General features: G+C 39.9%; 1 protein-coding gene across 3 annotated transcripts in view; it reads left to right on the plus strand.

Moving 5' to 3' along the window:
* GABRB3 (gamma-aminobutyric acid type A receptor subunit beta3) overlaps window positions 1-24,932 on the plus strand; it is a 199,965-nt gene that overhangs the window by 147,685 nt on the left and 27,348 nt on the right. Inside the window, exon 1 of one of the 3 annotated variants that reach the window (XM_053384114.1) lies at window positions 24,455-24,603. The exons of the other annotated variants lie outside the window; for them this stretch is intronic. The gene's annotated coding sequence lies outside the window, so the exon portion shown is untranslated. Of the gene's footprint in view, window positions 1-24,454; window positions 24,604-24,932 lie in introns of those variants that run through there. 3 annotated transcript variants of the gene reach the window in all.

The following is a 24,932-nucleotide window of genomic DNA, read 5'->3' on the forward strand; positions in this document are numbered from 1 at the left end:
ATCATCTGCAAATGCTCTCAGTTTGTACTGTTTAGCTCCGACCTGAACCCCTTTAACCAGCTGGTCCCCTCTAATCATGTTTAATAAAACCTCCAGGACTGATATAAAAAGCAATGGGGATATTGGGCACCCCTGTCGTGTCCCTTTTTCAATAGCAAATTCTTCTGTAACCACATTATTTACAATCAATTTTGCTTTTTGTTCAGAATAAATTGCACTTATACCGTTCTCAAAACCTTGGCCTACCCCCATCCCTTGGAGATTCTTTTTCATAAAACTCCAAGAAATATTGTCAAAGGCTTTCTCCGCGTCCACAAATATTAGTACTGCCTTAGTGTTAATATTAACTTCCAGTAACTCCATAATGTCTATTATGTTTCTCACATTCTCTGATAAATGTCTTCCTGGAAGAAAGCCCGCTTGGTCTTTATGAATCTCCCCCACCAAAACTCTTTTCAATCTTTTTGCTAAAATGTCTGCAAAAATTTTGTAATCCACATTGAGTAATGATATAGGGCGGTAGTTCTTGACCTGGTTCTTCTCAGTCTCTGACTTTGGTATAAGTGTAATATAAGCTTCTTTCCACGATTCAGGTGCCTTTTTCCCCTCTAAAATTTCATTACAGACCTCCTTCAACGGTTGTATAAGCCATTCTTTCAAAGCTTTGTAATATCTGGAGGTTAGTCCATCGGGTCCCGGAGATTTTCCCAATTGCATACTTTGAATGGCTCCCTCAATTTCTTGATCAGTAATCTTTTGGTTTAAAATCGCTTTACTTTGTTCAGAAATTTTTTGTAATCCATATTTTTAAAGAAATTCTTCTATTTCCTTTTCGTTCACCGGCCCTTGTGCATAAAGTCTCTTGAAATAGCTCTGAAAACAGTTTCTAATCTCATTTGGTTTATAAATGTTCTTTCCTTCCACTTCTAAGTTTGTAACTGTATTCTGTTTTTGTCTCTTCTTCAGTTGCCATGCCAGGAGTTTCCCACATTTATCAGCCGATTCAAATGACCTTTGTCTCATTTGTTTTATTTTCCATTCTATCTCTTGGTTCATCAAATCCATATATTGTCTCTGATAAAACTTAATTTCTCTCAAAATTTCATGTGACTTTGGTTTGGATCTCAATTTCTTTTCCCCTTCTTTTATCTTTTCCAAGATCTTATCCTTCTTCTCATTATGTCTCTTCCTTTTTATAGAGTTCTGTTGTATTAAAAATCCTCGCATGACGGCTTTACTTGCGTCCCAAATTACTCTTTTTTCCACTTGTGTTCTCAGATTTATCTCAAAGTAGTCCTTCAATGCCTTCTGGGCCTTTTTATACACCTCTTCATCTCTAAATAGGGAGTCATTCATCCTCCATCTAAAGGATCCAGCTGTTGTTGTGTTCATTTCCATCTTTACGGCGTTATGGTCGGAGCAAGTCTTTGGGCAGATTTCTACTTTCTTTATCTTAGATGCCATTCCACTAGTTACCCAGATTTGGTCAATTCGAGTCCAGGTCATTTTTGCCTCAGAAAAGAAAGTTCCCTCTCTCTCAAGAGGATTCCTTGTTCTCCAAATATCAATCAGGTTCATGTTATCAGTCATTTCAAAAAAGGTCTTAGGTAGTCTCCCATCTTTGGAGACCACCTGTCTTTGTGCTTTGTCCATATTCGTAGAGACCACTCCATTCATGTCTCCCATTAAGATTACATTATAATCCAAATAATCCATTAATGTCTCATGCAATTTCTTAAAAAATTCTGACTTCCCTTCATTCGGTGCGTAAACTCCTATAATCAATAGTTTTTCTCCTTGAACTTGAATTTCAATTGCCAAATACCTTCCTTGTTCATCTTTAAATACAAATTTAGGAACCAGCTTTTCCTTTGCATAAATCACCACACCTCTTTTCTTCACTTTGTCCGATGAAACAAATTCTTGTCCTAATCTTTTGTTAATGAGTAGTTTTCGGTGAACTCTGGTCACATGAGTTTCTTGTAAACAAATCAAGTCCAATTGTTCTTTTTTCAAAATATGAAAAACCTCACGTCTTTTTCTAGGGAGGTTCAGTCCATTACAGTTCCAGCTTAGAATTTGCAGAGACATCTTGTTATTTATTTAGTTACTCCCCCAGCTGCTCCCAGCAAGTCTTCTTCTGTTGGTGTTTTGATCCCAAAGGATAGGTTTGAAATGTCTGGTACTTCTGTTAGGTCCGTAGGTTCCACCGTTCCCTTCAAAAGGTCCTCCTGGTTCCTTGCCAAAAATTGTTCTTTATCTTGCACTGATTTTATCTTAATTTTCTTTCCCTTATAGTTGAAGGACAGGCCTTGTGGAAACTCCCACCTGAATAGTATGTTGTTTTTTCTTAATAGGGTGACCAAATCCTTGTAGTAGGTCCTCACTTCCAAGATATATTTAGGAATGTCTTTAAAAATCTGCACACGAAAATCTTGAATCTCAAGGGGTCTTTGAAAATGTAAGTTTAGTATCTTATCTCTCTCTTCCTGAGATCTCAGAGTTATCAAACAATCTCTTGGACTCTTTCTGTTTTGTCTCCTGCCCAGTCTAAAAGCAGTTATTATTTTAAATTCCTCTTCTTTCAAATCGTCCTGCCAAAATTCCAGAAATTCTTTTGTAAGAAATTCTATCAGATTGTCTTTTTCATTTTCTGGAATTGATCTCAATCTCAAATTTCTATTTTTCCTCTGTAATTCCATTAAAGAGAGGGCCGCCTCATGTTCATCCAGCTTTTTACTGACCGGTACCAATTTTTCCTGTACATTTTCTACAGAATTTTTTGCCTCTTCTGCAAAAGTTTTAGCTTCCTCCGCAATTTTTCTAGTTATTTCATTTTCTTTAACTAATTTATTTATTGTCTCTGTATTTAAATCCAATTTTGTTGACAGCTCAGACAGCTGTTTGGAATTTTCAGTGCTCTGCTTTGTGAGCGCTTCCAAAGATTCATTTATTTTTACTAATGCCCTTGTCACTGTCACTGTATCCATAGAGGAAGTTGTAGCAGCTGCAGCTGGATTTGAAATTGACCCCCTTCTTTTAATTTCAACTTTACTCTTAGCTCTTGTTATTATTCTCTCTTCTGTTGGGCCACTCATCCCAAGGTCGTTCCCACGGGAATTACTTTCAGTTGGAAAATTCCACAAGTCTATTCCTTGCAATAAAGGTAATAACAATTTCCCTGCAGCCTCTAGAGGGAGCAGTCCAAAGTTCCTATTGCAAAACAGCAGAAACTCCTTTCAAAGGCAACAAAAGTAATAACCAATTGTTAATTGTATCCAAATAATGGCAAATTGTAACTTTCCAGAGTGCCAGACTTGCCACCAATAAAGTCTTAACTTGTTATAAATGGGCAAAGCACCAACTTTGTAACTTTATAGCAGTGACCTCCAGTGACAGCTCTCAGTCCCGGTGACTCACTTTCCAGGCAGCCCTCCCCAAGGGCTCAAGACGGCAGAAATTTCCCCTTCTATGCTTTCTCCATGCAGGAAAAATAAATCAAAAGTCTTCCCCCCCTGCTCCTGCCTGCTAAAAGGGGGGATTAGGTCCAATGTTTGAGTCCTTCAATTTTTAAAGCTGCTTCCTGTCAAATTGCAGCCTCCTGTTTCGTTGCTTTGCTTACATGCAGTCCGAGGAAGGCAGACTTCCTTATTTTTTGCCTTCTCCGTTTTCAGCCAATTTCTAAGTTTCCTTTTTAAAATTTTGTTCCTTCTTACTCACGGATAATCCAATTACGTTCCGAATGTCAGGAAGAAATCGACGCTCTCCGTCAAATGGCAGCACGGCTTCACTTCGCGGGCTGGGTAGCGGCTCTCAGTACCGCGCTCCCCGATGCCGCTCCGGAGCCTTTAGAAAGACTCCTTTGCAGTGAGGGGGGGCGCTTAAGGTACCCACCGAGCCTCCTTGCTCCCAGGCTTCTGCGCCTGAGATTTTAGGGGTCCCCGCTTCGCCGTAGCGGTCAGACCCAAACTCGCGAAGCAGCCTCCTGGAGCGGAGCTCAGCAGGAGGCAGCCATTAGACGCTGGCGCCGACCGGAAGTCCCATATATTTGCTTATCAAGCCAAGGTTTGTTTGTGCAAATGCAGCCGATATCTGTGATGGTGACCTAGAAGTTCTGAATGTATGAAAGGAGTCGCATATAGGCAGAGGCCTATATTGACTTCTGTAATGAAGAACCATGTACAGTGGTACCTCAGGTTAAGTACTTAATTCGTTCCGGAGGTCTGTACTTAACCTGAAATTGTTCTTAACCTGAAGCATCGCTTTAGCTAATGGGGCCTCCTGCTGCTGCTGCGCCGCCGGAGCACGATTTCTGTTCTCATCCTGAAGCAAAGTTCTTAACCTGAAGCACTATTTCTGTGTTAGCAGAGTCTGTAACCTGAAGCGTATGTAACCTGAGGTACCACTGTAATGGAAAATGTCTGTGTCTTTGTGGAAAGATTAGGAAGCACTGTACAATAGTATGTGATTTACTTATTAAGATATTTCTGTACTGCTCTTTGCCAAAAATGGTCACAGGACAGTTTACAACAATATACCTATTTCACTATGAATCATTTTACTATAGAATCATGTTCATGCATGTACAATCGTAGAGCAGGTTCACATAAAACATTTTCCTTTGCAACAGAGGACTCTCAAATGCTTGCATAATGTGAAACAGGCTTGGTAAGAAGGCAAGGATTTCTTTTTGCGGTCACACTGACAGTTTTCTTTTAGGTTATAGGAGTATATGTATGCATTCCAGGGCATTAAGAAAATATTTTAATTTCTTAAAATAGGTGGTATCCGGTCTAATTAGAACTGATTCTACAACTGTATTTATATAACCTTTAAAAAAAAAATTCAAAGCATAATTTTGACACATTAGTGTGTGTTTTTTCTACTTTGCAAAAATATCTGTCCTTATAAAAGTCACCAACTACTGTATGAAGTCCAGAATGTTTATGTTGAAATGATTTTTATCTAACTGACAGAAAAAGGGATCTTAAATGGAAGGCAGGTTTGGCCTCTAAATATATCTGATTAATGATATCAAACTGGCAAACAACTCTATGGTGCTATAGCTTTAAGCAACAAGATTTTCTGTGCCACAGCATTTTCTGTTCACCTATTGAGAGGCTGCATGACAATATTGCTGTATATAACTATTAGACTTAATTACAATGGCTTTACTTTGCCTTTTATAATGGCAAAATGTTTGTGGCTAAATATAGAACCATCCGCTTTCTAATGTGGATGCAACATCTGTGAAACCTTAGGTTGTGTGCAGCTAGTTATTTAGAAGTAGAACTAGCTTATTTCTGCAGATAAGTTCAGTTCCCTGTGCAGTAAGATGCCTGAAGTATCGGAGCAACACGTTTCTTCCTCGTGTTCCTCCCCTGTTTTTATATTATATTCTATCTGCTATTTTTCTTGGAATGATATTTTGGTCCCAAACACAGCCCAGCAATCCTTAGTACTAAAGGCAGCTCCCATTGTTTAGTCATGCTATCCTGCCGTACGCTGTGCTTGCCTATCCACCGACAATTGCTGTGGAGCAAAATGCTCAAATTATACTGAAGGCATTCTGATTGGTCTGATACCTACATCTTACCTTGCTGCATCTTCGTACAAAAAAAAAAGGGACAAATCAAGTTTCTAGCGTTTGTTTTATCATTCATTTTGTCTGAGTTATTTATATCCCGTTTTTCTTTCTCAAAAATCCAAAGCAGATTTCAGAACAAAATTAAAAACAAAAACATCATGAGCACATAAAAAAACCCTTCTGTGCAGCTCTACACCTCTTAGCCGCTGGCTGTGGGGGCCAAAAAAAGTTTTTCCCTTCTGCTTTCACTGTGCCTTTCCCCCAGACATTTTTCACTCCATCTGGAAAGCCATATAGGCCAACTTTCATAAGCCCAGTGGGAGTTGGATACAACTTCTCAGATGTGCTTCACCTGCCTCCCCTTTTTCTGGCACCAAGATCTTTGGTGAGTAGTTAGAGGGCCATCTCACTAAATCCATAGACAAAGAAAGACTCTGCCTTCAGCCAAAAAGGAGGACTAGAAGAGGCGCAAAACCAATCTCAGCCCCCCTCCCCAAAGACAGCTCTCTGGGGCCCAGGGATTCTCTTCTTACCTGCCTTGGTGGGGTAGGCAGGACAGAACTCGTGGACATCAGCCTGACGGTTCACGGGGCAGAACCTTTGACCCTTCAGAGTTCCCCAAGTAGGAGGGAAAGTCCTCTTTTGTCTGGTCTGGAGCTGGTATAACATTGGTATAGCATGGGGGCATGACTTGCCCCTGGCATGGATATGGCGTAAGTGTGCTGTTGCTCTGTGTCACTCATGTCCCACTGAGATCTCTACCCAGTTCTAGGCATTGAACTAACATAAAAATATCTGTGGAGGGATCTGGAGTGCTCCACCAATATATTTTTAAAGGTAGTCCACTAACATGACAGTGTTCCCACCATATCTCCTTTAACTGTCTTTTTTTCCTTTTCTTTAGTATAGGGTTGTGCCCTAAAAGTTGCAATGGTTGTCTCCTCTTAGCTAAAACAATGGTGTACGGAAATGTATGTGTTTTAGGATTCAATGTATAAATAAGTATAATTGTATAAAAGCCTTCTTTTGCTCATTTCCTCTGGCTTTCAAACTGTCTACCTTTGCAATGGATTCCAAAACTGTGTGCTGTTTTCACAGCATTATTCTGTCCATTCTTTGGGGCATCAGGTACGCCCTTTGACTTCTACACTGAGTCCAATAACCTCCCATGTTACTTTTAGTAAAGTGTGGGTTGATGTAGAGCACGTTCCCCACCTGTCCCCGTACTGAAGATTGCTAAAGGCAAGGCTGAATTTATTACTGGCAAATAGGCTGTTGTCCATTACGGTTAATATACTATGGTATACCTCTGTACTTCAAAAATTCTGCTTTATATATGGTATCAGTTTACTCTTATACATTGATGGAGGTACTTAAGAGTCTGTGCATTGTTTATCAGCCTTTTAACACATCAAACTTACAGTGCTGATGAAACTCCCAAACCGCCCCTTCTGCAATATCATAAACAGGCACAGAATAATTTTGAGCATCAGTACTGTTGATAAAGGCAAGCAGGTTTTGATGAGCCAGATTCCCTTGGAAGCATCATGCGTGCTTCTTTAGTAAATCAAACTCAGGCAGCATAGGAACAAAGGACAGCAGAAGTTGCCTCTCATCCCATCCTCATTTGCTAATGAGGTGTGTTTCCCTGCCTACAACTCCTGAACTCCTGAACAAAGGTCTTATTTTTCTAGGCATTTTGTGCTGAAACAAGCAATTTGAGTCAATATCATTTCACCAAACCAGCAAGCTGTCTACCCACATTGCCTCCATCTTATCAGGATTCATCTTTAGTTTACTGGCTCTTTCCCAGTCCACTACCATTAATTGTAGCCAATAAATATTGATAAGCATTCTGGCCTCCAAATCTTATTTTGCATGGTTCCCAGACTGAACTTGGTTCAACATTCATATATATATATATATATATATATATATATATATATATATATATGAAAACAACCTGGGTTTTTGGCATCCTTTGGGCAAACTGAATCTTGAAAACGTGAATCTGAGCTACATTTGAGTCTGCATTTAGCCAAGAGTTGCAATTTTATTATTGTACTGTAATAATAAGGACCATGTGGATCAGGCTTGTCTTCAGTTCTTTATCTATCTATCATCTATCTAGCTATCATCTATCTATATTGTATGTATGTATGTATGCATGTATGTATGTATCTGTGTGAACTAAGACTGGGGTTTTATCAACTGCTCTTGTTCATTTACCAAGCATACTAGCTGTACAGATGTGCTGTATATAAGTGGAAAGATGGGAATATTTCTTCCCTCCAGTTTCCTGGGTTAGGATATAGCCTTCATTATAAATGAGCAATCCTCTCCAAACAACAGGTGAGCACTTCCTAGTTCTTCTCACTGCCCATTTGTTTTTCACAGTATACAGCAATTTGTGGTATACAGAGCAACCTTTATTGATACACATGAAGTATTTGCACTGTCTTCAGGTGCCACTGTAATCCTAGTAGCATTATGAAATATCTAATGAAGTGCAAGACATCAAACTCGAATAGGAACCCTGAAAACAACTCATCTTTCCTCTATTTTGTATGGTAGGGAGGGAAAAATAATTTGATTTTCAAAAACGGACGTTGGGTAACTGTCTGTCATCAGAATTGACTAAGTAAGAGAATGGGGTTGGCTTACACCAGACTCATTATGCTGCTGCAGGTGAATGCAGAGTTCTTTTTCTTCATTTTGCTCAAATATAACTTTTGCCGAGGCTCCAATACTCTCCTCCCCAACTTTCAGAGAATCTGTTAGTTGCTCAAGCAGCCTTTTTGTACTTGTTTTGACCACACAGGCTGTCAGCACATGATCAAAGAGACATTACTCCTGAAACACTGATGATATTAGGCATTTTAGGCTTTGAAGCGAGTCTTCAGCCAATTTTGTTTTGTGGTGTTATTATTATTACCATTCTTTTATTAAATTAAATTTGTATACCACTCTTCATCTGAAGATCACAGAGCAGTTCACAACATTATTATTATTTTAAATAATTTTTATTAAAGATTTTCTTGGTTTACAAAAGTACATGCATTGTCTCTTTTTTCAGGTTGTAGAGTGTTTTCTATAGATCGGTTACATTTGATGTGAGACGTTAGTTTTGTATACAAGATAAGGTTGGGGAAGAAGAAAAAAGGGGAGAGACCTCTCTCACTACCAAGGAAATATAATAGACAAATAGAAAGAGAACCTACCCAAGTGACGCCGACATAAAACCCCCACATATACACTAAGTAAAAGAATATAACCAGAACATTATTGAAATTTTAAGCTGTGTGTTGACAAGGGACACTTAGATTTATATGAAGGGCATGGTGGTTTTAAACTACCTGTTTTGTAAAGTATATTGTTGTTGATGATGTGCTGGTAAGACTAATAGGACAATTGACATTTTTAAAAATGCAACAATATTGGTTTCAGTGTCAGGGACAAGTGTATGCTTTATCAGGTCAAAAGATCATGTGAAATGTTTACTACAGATATATTTCGAGAATAGGATTCATGGTCATGAATCGTATAAAAAAATTGGTACAGCCTGTGCCTTTGCACATAATAGTTGCTCGAAAACACTAAATCTAATTTATTTATGATCTAGATTCCACCCCCACCCCCAAAAACCCCCATGGCTAGTGTCTGTGATGATACAAATAAAGGTTATGACCTGTTTCAAATGGGTATGTGCTGAAGAATAAGTGAGAAATGCAAGTGGAATTCTGGGCCTGTGCTCCTGGCATATATATAGTTTCACTTTTCTGTTCCTTTGCTTCTTGAGCAAACATGTGGCTGAAGCCTTCAAGGACCCATTGTATTATTTGGCCACGTGCAAAAACGGGCTTCTCATTTGTCAAAAACTGATGTCACTCTTTTTCTGTAAATATACATAGCATGGACTGCAGAAGCCCTGCATTTCCATACGCACAAAAATATTGACACAAAAGGTTAAATAACTCGGTTTCTTTTTGGCTCACTTTAATACTTCCTTATTAATAGCTCAATCTGGTTCTTAGGTTCTCTGTTGTAGAATGGAAGGAAGTCTATCCTACAATGTGAGCTAAAAAGTGGCCTCCAACTCAGTTTTTAATCAAGCTTGTGTTTGCACCAGGGCAGCTAAAGCAGCTTTTTAGGATTACAGTGGTACCTCGGGTTAAGTACTTAATTCGTTCCAGAGGTCCGTTCTTAACCTGAAACTGTTCTTAACCTGAAGCACCACTTTAGCTAATGGGGCCTCCTGCTGCTACTGCGCTGCCGGAGCCCAATTTCTGTTCTTATCCTGAAGCAAAGTTCTTAACCTGAAGCACTATTTCTGGGTTATCGGAGTCTGTAACCTGAAGCGTATGTAACCTGAAGCGTATGTAACCCGATGTACCACTGTATTGCTGTACTATCAACATGTGAATGAGGGCTCTTTGAAGTATCATGGTTTCTGTCTACAGTAATCCTCAGTCCAGTGCTTTATTTTGAATTTGTGGCATGCATGCTCACACACATACAATGATTTGCTGCCAAGGAAGAGAGAGATGACAGTAAATTATCTGTGAATGCTTCCATCAATATATTACCTAATATCTGCTTTCTCGATTTGGACTGTTACATACTTGTATGTTCCAAAAAAAAAAGTGTTCCCAAACATGTTTATTAGCCTCTCATCCAAACTAAGCATTGTTCACATTCAAATTTTTCTTGGCATTTCTTGCAAAAGTAATTGATCACAAAGCCATCAGTAATAATAGAGTGTTTGCTTCATACATATAAAGCGAGGGCGCCTTCTTCTTGGTGCAGGGTACTGCCATTATTTATCAGTGGACTAGAACCAGTGACATGTGAACTGCTTTCTTGCTTACAGCTTTGAAATGTGAGCTTTCAAATTTGTAAGCTTTAAGAAAATGATTCTAATAAAAGTTGTTCGATATCGGTCATGGTGATGGATGTTCATCTGCCACCATAGTAATGGAGGGTGACATGTTGGTTTATTTGTTTCATCATGAATAGGACAGAGGACTTATCCCCACCTCTGTTTGCCCTGCCGCTTTCCCCAATCTTTAGTGCTGAATCAGAACAAAGGCAATTGGATTTCCTGTGGATTGCCGTTTGTTCCAATTCAGCACTAGAGAGCAGGTTTTCCAAGGGAAAGTGGCAGGGCGAAGGCAAAACCACTTGAACCCATGCCCAGAAAGCACAAAAGCTGAAGTGTGGATGAGCCCTGAGACAAAACATAAGGCTTAACTTTCACAGGTTGCAAGGTTGAATCTCTGCTTTTGTTGATCCTGGGGGTGGGAGGGGCATGAAGTTCGGCGATATTTACCCACCTTGTTTACCCAAGAGGCCATACATTAAGGAGTGAATTGTTTACATTTGTACTTGAATAAAATAGACATAATGTTTTTCCCTGAATAAAATACACACAAGGTTTGCCTCTTTGGATGAATCATATTTGGCATCTTCACGTAATAAATTCCTAATTTTACTTCGCTTGCTTGCTTGCTTGTGTTACTGGCCTTTTGGTGTCTCTGATCTTGTAGAATGATGGAAAAACTTGAGAACAGTACAGGTTAATTAAAGAAAGCCATCCAGTTGCCAAAGCCAGCCGCCTCCAACCTGGTGCCCTCCAGGTGTTTTGGACTACAGCTCCCATTAATCCCAGCTAGTCTGGCTTTAGTATAAAACATCTGGAGGGCAGCTTCCCATGCAACTTGCAACACAACAGTTTTGCACCACCCATTTTGGTGATACAGGCCAGGAGAAATGGGGAATGGGGAATGCCAGCCACTGAAGGATACTGTAAACCTAGTAACTAAGTTGCGTACATAGATTGTCCAAGGGATGCATCTAAGGACGGTGTAGTGAGAATGCTCCCCCCCCCCCAACATGGCATTTAATATCCAGATAAGGGAAGGCATGCAAAATCTTTCCTAACCTGTTCCTTCTGAAAACGCCCAACATTTTGTGCCCTTAACAAGTGAAGTAAAAACCATGTTTTACCTTTCTTTGGGAAATTGACCTTGGTTTTTTTTGTCCTCACCACTATCTTTTGTGCATCTTCATACATTGAGATTAATTGGAGTCTACAGAGACTTCCCTCTTGTGTGCCGTGGGAGGGTAATAGAATTTGCCATTCATAGTGATTGAATGGTATGCTCTGTCCACATACCACAGAAACAGAATACGGCAGGTGTTTCTGTTTAGGAGATCCGTATTTTGCTGTGAAAAGTTGGTCTGTGCTGTATTAATGCTGCTATCATTTTATTAGCACCAGGCAAAGCCTGTATTTAAACGTATAACATTTATTTAAAGTGACCTAAGTAATGTTTTCTTTTAGAGCTTGTAGTTTTATGCCCATTGTATGGGTGTTTCAATCTTATAAACATAAAACCTGATTTTCCTTGATACCATACACATCATCCTACATGTGTAGGACTTAGGGGCTAATGTACACTTTACAGCTGCTCTGTGTTCTGGCCAGTAAAATTATGGAACAGTAGATTGCCCCAATTGCATGAAGAGTTTCCATTCCATTTGCTGTCACCACCAGAATAGCCATAACATGTAAATCTGCCAAACAGGTAAAAGAAGAAGAAGAACTCTAAACTGTGTTTCTCTTTAGATATGAAATGAATAACTGTAAGGTCTGCAAAGAGGATATGCTGTTCTCCACCACTCCTAGCTAAGGATAATTTAATCTAGGTTTGGGTGTGGAAAGAAATAAAAGACTGAAACAGCAACTTGAACCTGCGAGTGAGATAGGCTGTGAGGTACAGATTTTGGCTCTGTAAGCTCTCAGAAAGTGCCTTTTTGGTGTGAGGGAAAGAGACTTCCTTTCTCTGGCAATCTGATATGCATCAGTGGCAGGAGAACACTGCCATGGCTCCCAAAATCTCTTTTCTGATGAGAGCAGCTTTTGCATCTCACTTGGAAACGAAGGACCCAGAGTCTGGAGGAAGAATGGGGAGGCACACAATGCCAGATGCTTGAAGTCCAATGTGAAATTTCTACAGTCTGTGTTGATTTGGGGAGCCATGTCATTAGCTGGTGTTGGTCCACTGTGCTTCATTAAGTCCAGGGTCACCGCAGCCATCTACCAAGAGATTTTGGAGCACTTCATGCTTCCTTCCGCAGACGAGCTTTATGGGGATGCTGATTTCATTTTCCAGCAGGACTTTGTCACCTGCCCACAGTGCCAAAAGTACCAAAACCTGGTTCAATGCCCATGGGATTACTGTGCTTGATTGGCCAGCAAACCCACCTGACCCGAACCCAAGAGAAAGATGAGAGACATGAGACCGAGCAATGTAGAAGAGCTGAAGGCTGCTATTGAAGCTTCCTGGTCTTCCACAACACCTCAGCAGTGCCACAAGCTGATAGCATCCATGCCACGCCACATTGAGGCAATAATTGATGCAAAAGGGGCCCAAACCAAGTACTGAGTACATGTGCATGCTTCTACTTCTCAGAGGTCCAATATTGCTCTATTTGCAGTCCTTGTTTTGCTGATTTCATTTAATATTCTAATTTTCTGAGATTGTTAATTTGGGGTTTTCATCAGCTGTACCCCATAATCATCAGAATTATCTCGCTTTGCATGTCATGAGTCTATCTCATATATTAGTTTCACCTTTTAAGTTGAATTACTGAAATAAATGAACTTTTCCACAATATTCTAATTTTTTGAGTTTCACCTGTACACCTTCCCTGCTCTAACCAAGTTGTATCATTGCAGCTAGACAGGAGTGAATTGTGTCACGTGACATTGATTGCTTTCTTCAGCTTGAGATGGTTGTTTCTGATGCCTTAAGAAATAGCTGTTGTCATCTACAACCTACAGCAAATACTATCAGGGCTGGGGAATGTTCTCGTTTCTGTTCAAACAACTGCTGAAGCATTTCATGTTAGCATTTAGAAAGAAGTCATCATTATCCTTGGGAGACTAATCAGTTTCATGTATATTTCACAGCATGAAGTCCTATTTGCACTATCATTATCCTGAGATAGTAACTCCTGAGCTCAGGACATTCTAAGATTTGTTCACATGCTCATATGAAGGGAGAAGAAAGCTGAATGTTTTTTTTTTCTATTAGGTGATGGTTTACTATTTCAATGAGAGAAACAAAGACCTTAAAATGACCCAAGATTTAAATCAGGCATAGGCAAACTTGGCCCTCCAGATGTTTTGGGACTACAACTCCCATCATCCCTGACCACTGGTCCTGTTAGCTAGGGATGATGGGAGTTGTAGTCCCAAAACATCTGGAGGGCCGAGTTTGCCTATGCCTGATTTAAAAGGCCTTGAATCAAGCTTGTGTTGCTTGGGTCGTCAATGAACTGCTAGTAAGCTGGTACACAGCTGCTGGGTATTGGAGGTCTAGATTGGCTGCAAAATGAATGGATGTGTACAACACCACAAATATGTGTTGGATTTTAATTGGGTGGCACTGCTAACTTCATAAACTATCCCCATAACTTTAAGATGGTGATGATTTAAGCCAGTGTAAAGCAACCTGCTAACTCCTTTTGTCATGTGAGTCAATACCAAGAGGTAGGCTGACAGAGTCCACTCCTATAAAAAACACTGGGATGGGACTCCATCAGCAGTAGGCAGCGAGACTGGAAACCAAGATGACTGTAGATGTATTCATCCTCTGGATTTAGCCCATTAAGTCAACAGAGGAACACTGAGCTGGGATGTCTTGATGTTTTTCCTCGAACGGTGGACCTCCTGCAAAAAGTTAGTCATCTCTGCAGATGATAAGATTGGGAACAACTTTTTAAAAATCCAGCCCACATCCATCTTCAGAAGTTTGGAACATGCTCCTATCTTCTTCATAATGACCATATCTCTCCCAACCACTTTCCTTGACTTCTTAGAGCATATTTTCTAATCTTATATAGAGACTACAAGATTGGAAAGCATTCCAAGTTCAGTAATTAAGGCATTTAACAGTCACTAGGTACCATCCCATTTAAGGCTCTCATTCTGGGACATACTGAATATTTTAGTGACCTTGAAAAATCAAGCTCAGTGTCCTTAGTCTTAAAAAAGAAATAATCACATTAGGCAACCAGTTAATTAGATCTCACTTAATTAGCAGACATACTCCTAATAATTTTTTGTACTTCTAATTAGCTTCTACTGGCTAAGTCTCATTTAATATCTTATTCCAGTTTAATTAGAATTTTTCCATAAATGGGATTGATTTGGTGCTTACTAGGAAAGTTAAGATAATACCTTGCCATAATACTGTCAGTTATGTAACTTTATCCTGCTAGTTTAATATTTTTTTCAGTGTTAGCTGCTCTGAATCTTAAAGTTGGAGTGGGTTCAGAATCAGAATATTTTGGATTGTGTTCAGCTAACTTTAACTCAGAATAGATCCATTGAAATTAATGGACTTAACTTAGTCATATTCATTAATTTTAATTGGCATACTCCATGTAAAACTTTGCTGAATACCTCCTATTCAAAAGAGATTATTACTGTTGATGCTTAAGTAACAGTAATTTAAACAAGACTTCAGCAAAGAAAAAATGAATGTTTTGTGTATGGTATACAAGATGTGAATCAGAAAGTCTAAAACATGATATTAATATAAGTGAATGCCAGCTGCTGGAGAATGTAACAAGTGCAACAAAACAGCAGCATAAACATACTGTTTGCAAGCCCTCTTGATTTTAATTGTATTCTCCAGCAAGAGCACACTTGTTTCTTAGCAGATTTTGTCTTACTATAAAAAATAATAATGTGGGAACAAGCTGACTAAAATTGGTCATTTCTTAAATTCTATTTAAAAAGCTTAAGCAGAATCCTATGGAATAAACAAAAGTTTCAGAAACTTGGCCAGCTCATTTTCTGTGTTATTAAATGTCCTTTTAAAATGAATGGAATAAAAACTGTGCAGACATGCATAATGGATAGTAAACCCCGCAGTTAACTGGAGCTGACATTGAAAAGGCTTTGGCTATAATAGTCTGTCTATGTTATTGTTTTTATTGTGCAGTAATTGTGTCATTCCTACTCAATTACTGTGGGCGTTCTAACCATCTCTCCGCCTGCTAGTACATCAGCTTCAGGGCAATGACATTTTTCCAGCACTCAGGCAGCAGCCTATTCCACACCCACCCAGGTACTCTTGCCTACTACCATAGAAAGTAATAAGTGACATCACTCCAGCTTCCACCATCACCACATGCAGGATTGTATAGCCAATTCATGAACCTTTTTAATTTAATTTTTCCTGTTCAGTTAGTTGCGGCTGCCTGCTTCCCCATATCCCAAGCACATATCTCAACTTTAGAAAAGCACCCTAAGCAGTTATCCTACTGCTGCAATACTATACAGTTATACAACTACCAAAAAACACAAGGATCATTGGAGGAGATAGACTGTAGGCAGGTGTTTATATGCTAATGGTAGAAACCTCTGAGCCAAATGGGTGAATTGGAGCACTTGGGTCTTAGAGGATGGCATTGTCCTATAGCAGGCACAAAGAAAATCTGGTGGGATGGAGATACCCAATGGGACACAATTTTCCCTGGATAAAAGCTCTATAGGAAGGGCAGAAGTGGTGTCTGTTGAGAGTTGTTCAGCGGAATCCCTGATCTGGACCTTGTGTAGAAATAAATAAGCTTTCCATCCCCAAGAAGGAGTTTCAAAGCTTTACTGCCAAACAGTCTTATATACTAACTACAAAGGATAAGTGTTACAAAGAAACAAAGTTAACATATTGCTCTCAAGTCGCAGGCAGTGCGGTTCAGTCCTTTATGCAGTGCAGTAAACGTTCCTCTCTCTGGTCCCAGAGAGAGATCCTAAGCTTGTTCATCATTGCAGAGCTTAGCTTCATCTGCCACTGCTGCTGCTGGCCATCACTGACTTTTCAAGTTTCCTCTTCTGCTTTGAAAGATGTGCAGCTGGGTTTCTGGAGATGAGTCATCAGGTAGCCTAAGCCTGTGAAATGGAAAAACACCAGCCTTTTGCTTTCACCTAGAGTAGAACCTCTCACTGAATGTAAACCTCTGTTTTCCAAATGCTAACCTCTACAGATGTTTTAACCTCAGCATGTACAAACATTTTATGCACATTAAACTTTTAGCTTTAACAGTGTCACTCTGCAGGTCAAAGAGAGCACTGAGTCCAACAAGCTAGAAATCCCAAAAGGGCAGACTTCCCCACAGAATCATTGTGGGTGATGATATTGGCCCCCTGGTGTTATTTTGTCCTAGGGATGTCCTATTGTCCCCCTGATCAAAATGTTCAGGGAGATCATGAGATGATGAATGAAATCAAGGAAACATTCAAAAGAAAAGATGTTGTCGTTGTAGTCAGATTTTTTTTGAAGAAGTCTCTTAAGATTAATAAGGAACCAATTCAATTCACACCACAACTAGGTCTCCTTTACTGATTTTTTTAAAATTATTGGTCACATGCCTCTCAGTTGTACAAAAATAGAAAACTTTTTCTGACCTCCATGTTTCTTCTTGGTTGTATAATGTTTGGGATTTTGCTCTTCTAGAAAAAATAACATGACATGTGGGAGCCTCATGCAAATCCAGATTCTTATTTTTCTTTCTTTCTAAATATATTAAAAATAGATTTTAATATTATACAATACAGCCGCAACAAAGAAAAGAACATAGCATTAATCTTATGGTGTCGTTCTGCATGGTCTTAAAACACTGGCAGTCTGTATAGGTCCTCCACAAACAGGTTTGTGAGGTTGTTGGAAGAGCTTTACTTTCTTTTTCCTTTACACATGAAAAGAAGCGACACCAGGTTTCAGCAAATGTATTTTCCTTTATAACCCCATTTGAGACTCTCCTAAGGCCAGTTAGTCATTCTGAACTAGCTATATCCCAAATATTATGAACCATGTCTCAAGAGTTAACTCCACCTGGGATTTCCAATGATACACTATCATCACTACACATGCAGCTACCAGTAGGAAAATAATTAAATCTTTATGCTGGGTAGTAGGGTTGGAATCTGGGTTTAGTTAAAGCAGGGCTAAGGCTGGGTTTGGCAAGAGGGGTTGTTTAACCATCTTTGAGATAATATCAAAGACCCTGGTCCAAAATATATACCGTAAATAATTTTGCATTCCCACTAAGCATGAAAATATGTTCCAAGGTTCCCATAGCCTCTCCAACAAAGGGTGTGTATGTGTAGGGATTTATTGATTTGGGCTAGATGCACCAGAGTCCAATACCACCTAAGAATGACCTTCAGATAAGCTTCTTGAAGGTGAGATGAGATAGTTCTTAAGGGTGGTGTCCATCCCCCATATAGTGTTCTACAAGCATACTATAAATCAATGAAACCATGCCTTTCATATCACAATGGGGTTCAACACACCTTGATTCAAATATCGCAAGGAAACGAAATCCTTCCCCTCTTTCTCTTACATGTTTTGCAAAGGGGCAGCACTGGAAAAGTTGAAGCCAATTAGGGTGCAGATCTTTTTGCCTTCCCTTTAGCCTTTCTTTTTTTATTGCTTTGCCTTTGTATATTAAGTCTCAAATTCTATACACTCCCCATTTTCCCATTCTTTATATTGCCAATATTGTATCTGTCACAAACAAGGATAAAACTTGAAAGTCTTAATACCACTTCATTCACTTGCCCAAGCAAGGAAAAACCCGTCATCCCTGACTGTTAGCTATCCAGCCTAAGGTCCACAAGTTCCCATCCCTTATTTAGAATAAGAATAAGTAATGAGGGGGGTAGCATTTGTTTATAAGATTAATATGCTATGCTATATTATAGTTCATGTCTCAATATTTTCCGAAATTTAAATTTGGCAGCCACTTAGTCATACTGGTATACCATACACCTGCATATAAGCATGCCTATAAACTTGCTGAACCTCTTAATGAGGGTGAAAGAGGAGAGCGCAAAATATGGTCTGAAGCTCAACATAAAAAAAAACCCTAAGATCATGGCCACTGGTCCCATCACCTCCTGGCAAATAGAAGGGGAAGAAATGGAGGCAGTGAGAGATTTTACTTTCTTGGGCTCCATGATCACTGCATATCTGCAGTCACGAAATTAAAAGATGCCTACTTCTTGGGAGAAAAGTGATGACAAACCTAGACTGCATCTTAAAAAGCAGAGACATCACCTTGCTGACAAAGGTCCATATAGTTAAAGCTATGGTTTTCCCAGTAGTGATGTATGGAAGTGAGAGCTGATCACCAAAGAATTGATGCTTTTGAATTATGGTGCTGGAGGAGACTCTTGAGAGTCCCATGAACTGCAAGAAGATCAAACCTCTCCATTCTTAAGGAAATCAGGCCTGAGTGCTCACTGGAAGGACAGATCGTGAAGCTGAGGCTCCAATACTTTGGCCACCTCATGAGAAGAGAAGACTCCCTGGAAAAGACCCTGATGTTGGGAAGGATGGAGGGCACAAGGAGAAGGGGACGACAGAGGACGAGATGGTTGGACAGTGTCCTCGAAGCCACCAACATGAGTGTGACCAAGCTGTGGGAGGCAGTGGAAGACAGGAGTGCCTGGCGTGCTCTGGTCCATGGGGTCACAAAGAATCAGACATGACTAAACGACTAAAGAACAACAAATAACAAATAAACATGCTGTCATTTAGACAAATACACAGCTATTTGGTCAGTATTTTTCTACTCTGTGTCTTTATCCATGGATAGAGAAATCGAAAGGAAGAAATCCAAGAGGATGGGCTGGATGTTTAGAACATAGCAGATGCTTAAATCAGATTCATGCCAGTTGCTTGGATGAGTCCAAAGTAAGCAGCTTGTGCTGTGGAACCAGATTGCACGACATTGTTTATGTTGAAGCTGTAGCAACTAAGGCCAGAACGGTTCTGGAGCACTGCTGTCAGTTTCAGTGCTTCACTGACAGGAGACCAAAGGAAGTGGCTTGACAACTGGAGTCTTAGTCATAAAAAGATACGGTGCTTGGGCTAGATTTTTAAATGTGAACAGCATAGCAAACGGAACTCGAAATGCGATAGAAACCTTCCTCCCCACACCAGAATCTTAAACAAGATGTCTCACCATTTTTTCTTTCAAATGGGGAGGAAAAAAACCTTAGAAGTTGCTTGGCACATAGTGTGAACTATTAGAGTCTAAAAATCTCGCAGCATAGGAATAAAGTGCTTATGAGAGTAAAGCCTTCAAATAATGTAAAGGCTTGACTGACTCACACAAAACTTCAGCATTTAAGCCTTGATCCTAAATGTATTTATGTGGATCAAAACAGCGTCTCTTTCCCCACTTCTTGCGGCCTGGGAGTAGGGGGGCGGGGAATGCTTCATGAAATGTAAATTAAAACCTAATACTGGCATAGTCAATTTGACTCCAGGCACAGCTGCCCAGAACAATAATAACTAAAAGGACAAACTATAGGGAGTAGATAAATGGGAAGATACCAGTACAAGAGGAATTCCCCAGCCTTCCATTCTGTATTCAGTCTGTTGTGCTGGGATTTGGGCATGGCTAAAGAGGAAGAAGGAGAGAAGTGTGGTGGTACAAATGGAAGGAACTGAAATTGAGATCAATCTCAATCCCTTTTCATGTGTATCCACCTATCAACATTGTAGTTATAGCACACACTACATCTATAGTAACTACATGTAATTTGTCATCTAACATTCTTTTGAACAAAAAGCCACCATGTCACAAAGGCCACCATTGAAGTGGATTAGGAACACTACATTGCGATGGATGGAGAAGAGGGCAAGGTTTTAAAATACAACAAATATATCAGATTGTGTTTTGGGTGGTCTAATTCCCCAGCAAATGAAAGCATCTGCCTTGTTTGTATGATTAAAATAGCGGCATTTGTTATGGTTTGTTAATCTAGCTTTCAAATGTAAGCATGGGCATTTTAATTAGCTGTATACTGTTTGTGTGTTAACTCATTTCGCATTCGTTTCATGCAAGTCTAATTTATCATATGTGTGTTCATATTCTGCATACATAGGCACCGAAAGATAATAATTAGGAACATCTGTTAACATTTACCACAAGCAGATGTTAAACAAATTACATTGTTTATATACTCAGCATAAATTCGGAATAAGGCATATAAGTATTCCTCAGTGTTCAATGAATTACATGTTATTCACTAGTACAGTTGTACTCTTTCTTTTTTTAAAGATGTATATAATTACTTACAAAACATTTAATATGCTGTTATGATAAAAATGAAAACAGCAAGAGTTTCAGCTGAAATTTCCACATTCTTGAGCCTTCTATAATTAAAAAGTAGGTACAAACTTGGATTATGCTCCTAGACTGCAATCATGAGTTCATAGAGAGGCAGAGAGATGATTTAGCAGTCTACCTCTCCCAAGACCCCAGGTACAGCCCAGCTCCCAGACTTCACAGCAGGGAATTGAGGTTGACCAGGCTGGTCAGTTGTCCTATGTGTGGTGTGAAAAGCACCCCTGCTTGTGGGAAATTTGTTGCAATGGTTCATTCAGTTCAGTGGTGGTATGTGGAGGTGGAGATGGTACCACTTGGCTCCTATGGGGGGCACTCTGCAACCTGAAACTCTTCACATAGGATTGCAGCAGGATTATTATTATTAATACTTATTAACCACTCTTTGCCATGAGGTCCCAAGGCACTCTCTTCAACTGCCAATGCCCAAATCTCTGAGGGCAGTGAAACAGCCGAGAGGACCTTCTTTGCTAATCTTAACACCCATCAGGGTCATATAGGGAAGGAGACAGTCTCTTTGGGGCCTAAGTCATTTAGGACTTCAAACACTAATGTGAGCACCTTGAAAGGCCCTGGAGATGAACTGGCAACCAATGCAGCTGTTTTAAAAACAGAGGTTATATGAATCTAAATGGACTGCTAGCTAGCGTTCTGGCCACTGCAGTTTGAAGTTTCCAAGTCGACTGCGAGGGCAGCCCCATTTGACAATTTTGATACAGGATTCTTTCCCTGAAACTGCAGCATTCAAAGATTGGCTGAGAAATGTCTGTCTTCTTTTGAAGTTTATTTGGATGGCAATGGAAAGCTTGAAAAAAATATGGTTTGAGTTTACTTCAAAGATGAGATGACAGCTTCAAGGAATCCCTTCCCCCTGCCTCCTCTTGCTAAAGCAAAGCGAGGCCCTCATCTGGCCACTGCTACTTCAGGTTCAGTCACAACTGTCTTTGAACATTTTGTTCCTTTCTTTAAAGTGGTTACAATGATTCTAAATAATCTATCCCCCTCGAGAGTGTTAGCTTAAAAAGGAAATAAACTTTGTGCTGCATAAAGCAATTTCAGTGCTTTGCTGAGCCTAAGGTTATTTGTCTTTTGAATGGTAGTTTTCTTGGGTGTTTAGCTTTCTGGTCCTTTTTAAAAAAGAGCTGTCATCAACAGTCTCAATCTACTAGTTGTGTCTTTCTCCTGATGCTTCCAACCTGGAATGACTGGATCCTGAAAAATGCCACCTACACATCTCAACTCCTTTAGGTTGCATTGCGATACAGAGTCTTTAAATGCAATATTTGAGTACCTTTGGGATATCTTTGTGTATCTGTTTTCTGTGGGAATCTTGCTTGTGCAAAGCTTCCTGCAGCAAACATGTAATAATAATAATAATAATAATAATAATAATAATAATAATAATAATAAATTTTATTTATATCCCGCCCTCCCCAGCCGAAGCCGGGCTCAGGGCGGCTGACAACAATAAAACAGTACAAAAGTACAACACAAACAACACTCTAAAATCATTCATTATAAAATTAATTAAATTCAAGCCACTGGCCACCATTGGGCCAGAGCTCCGCAAAGATTGCCGAGGGAGGGAGTCAGGCTGTGCCCTGGCCAAAGGCCTGGCGGAACAGCTCTGTCTTGCAGGCCCTGCGGAAAGATGTCAAGTCCCGCAGGGCCCTAGTCTCTTGTGACAGAGTGTTCCACCAGGTCGGAGCCACAGCCGAAAAAGCCCTAAAGGGTAAATGACAGAGGTGCATCTTTAAATGTGTGATTAGTTGAGAGTAGACCATTCTACTCTTCATTGGCTAGCCTTTGCTTGCCACTTCCAGTACAGTATCATTCCCCCTTTCGCTGCACACTTTGGTGTGTAGGAGAAAGAAAGAGGAAAGGAAATGGACATATCCCTTCAGTCACTGAGTTTGTGGTCATGTGCACAATTATCTAGAGGTAAGCTCCATCAACCATAGTAGATCTTCCACCTGAGTAAACATGTATACGAATGCACTATGAATCTTTTGAGATTCATTTGGGCCATTTTAATCAGGAAGGGAATGTTGGTGTCCTATTGCTATGTTCATAGAGGTAGTGGCTAGGGTGCTGGACTCAGACTAGGACTGCAATCTTGCATCAATTAGGAGGAAGCCCCATTGAGCTCATTGGGACTGAGTCTGAATAGGCATGTAAAGCATTGTGCTGTGAGAATGAAGAGACTTCTTTTTTCATTTCTTGTTTATTTTAAAATATTTCTACTGCTTCCCCAGGCAAAGGGCATCCAAAACAACTTACAACAATAAAAGCTGCAATGATTTGGTGGGGGGGGAGAGAATCTGAACTGCATAAGACCTAAGAAATTTCCCCATAGGAATCAATGGAAATCATTTACTTGTTATGTGACTGCTTGCCTAACAGATGATTTCCTGAGTACACAATGCATTCAGATCATGAAATCTGTGTGTATTGTCTTCCGTGTGATATCTTCTGAGCTCCAGGTGTGTGACCTTAATTTCCTAAGTTGAAGGCCACTGACATTGCCTGGCATCAACTAAGGAAGGGCAATCTATGTATTTATTCCATAAATAAATCAATTGCTCAGGAATTTTCACATCAAATTACCATTTTGTAAATTATATAAAGATGTTGAGGGGGCTCAGAACTGACAGGGTTAAGAGTTCTGAGTGATGACGCCTCACATTCTGAGGGCGGGCAGAGAACACGGAAGGGGCGTGGATTTCTCTGTGTGTTTTTCAGTCTGCGTGTTTGCTTCAAGGAGAAAGGAGCAACATGAGTTGCGTCTCACCGGGAAGATTTACGATGTGTTGATTTGTACAGCAATAAAGACTTTAAGATAAGGAGAGCTGCGTGTCAGCCTGAATTATTGCCACCACACGACAGAACGTTCCTGCTTCTACTTCCGCTGTGTTTACTCTGCTGGAGTCAAAGGTTCCAAGGGGGAAGACCAGAGCTGCGCGGAGGAAGCGTGCCGGACCCCCGGTCGAACTTGACCCCCCCGAATAAAAGAAACTACTTTTAAAATAATAAAACCATATTATAAGTAAATAAATTTCTAAAATTCCTTACTTATAAGCCTACCTTAAGAACATTCCTTTGAACATGGATTTTTTGTATTTTTATATATTTTGTGTTTTTATGCATTTGTTTCCAATAGCTTTTCACAAAACATTTTACACAGCAATCAATAAACATAAAGAACAACTTATTTAGAATGCCTGCTGAAATTGAAAGGAATATTTTTAGTTTATTCAGTCATTAGAACTGCGCTGGAAGTCCCAATAAGCCAAATTATTGATTAGAAATAGTAGGCATTTTTTAAAAAATTATGACCAAATTACATTTTCTCACTAAAGCAATATTCCAGAATGCAACTTATAACTGCAGGAATAGCTCCTTCAATGGATAAGCTTTTATATCATTTGAGCAACAGGAGACTGTGGCACAACAAAAACAATCTCATGTTATTGCTCTGTCCCTTCTCTTTCCATGCCTGAAAGCCTAGTACTTTGTGGTTAGTTTTTCTTCCCATGCCAAAATGAAGATATTGTGCCTTTTGTTGCTATGCCAACCAACCTTCTATTGCGTGCAGTATCTCTTAACACTGGTTGATATGGCAACCTTTCTCATTACACTTATACCCACCAAAGAGGTTGTTGGCATACTTATTCACACCAAAAGGCATGCACTTTGGGAGGCAGCTTTCATTGTGCTAGAGACCTGCAAAAATGTTGGCGTGCCATTTGGCCTTCATTTGGAGCCAACACATTTTCCAACACTAGCTAAAAATATGCTCTGAGGTAGGTAAAACAAGTCAAAAATAACTGTCCTGCTCCTTTACTTAAAGAAGCACAACAGAGATAAGTAACTGATTTGGCACTGACCTATTACTATTCATAAAGTACCCCTGACCATTAGGTCCAGTCGTGGCCAACTCTGGGGTTGCGACGCTCATCTCGCTTTATTGGCCGAGGCAGCCGGCGTACAGCTTCTGGGTCATGTGGCCAGCATGACTAAGCCGCTTCTGGCGAACCAGAGCAGCACACAGAAATGCAATTTACCCTCCCGCTGGAGTGGTACCTATTTATCTACTTGCACTTTGATGTGCTTTCGAACTGCTAGGTTGGCA

The sequence above is a fragment of the Podarcis raffonei genome, chromosome 4, assembly GCF_027172205.1.
Source record: "Podarcis raffonei isolate rPodRaf1 chromosome 4, rPodRaf1.pri, whole genome shotgun sequence".
Classification (NCBI taxonomy): Eukaryota; Metazoa; Chordata; class Lepidosauria; order Squamata; family Lacertidae; genus Podarcis; species Podarcis raffonei.